Raw genomic sequence first — 386 nt, 5'->3', positions numbered from 1 at the left:
TTATAGTCTTTTCTTTAAACTCTCTCCTAGTGCTGCATAACTTTGACTCATGGCACTTGAAAGTATTTACTGGTTTATTTGAAATCTCTGGTATTTAGTAGTGGTGAAAAAAAAATTGCTAGTCCTAAGTAAATATTCTAAGGTCAATATTTAATATATAATCAGTCATATTCTCCTAAAATACAGGCTTTCTAACTCCATCCTTTTAATATTCATAATTTGGTCTCTCTTCACCTTCAAACCTACCATTCCATTTTGCAATATATGGGAAGGACTAGGAATTACCTAAATAAAAATTGATGACACCTATTTGCCTCTTGAATCCATCAGTTTCCTTTGAGGCAAAGAAGTGAGGTATAGTTGGGGGTCAGTTTTGGGGGTGGAGA

Source organism: Rhinolophus hipposideros, assembly GCF_964194185.1.
Source record: "Rhinolophus hipposideros genome assembly, chromosome: 4".
Taxonomy (NCBI): domain Eukaryota; kingdom Metazoa; phylum Chordata; class Mammalia; order Chiroptera; family Rhinolophidae; genus Rhinolophus; species Rhinolophus hipposideros.
Note: the sequence above shows the minus strand (reverse complement) of the source record.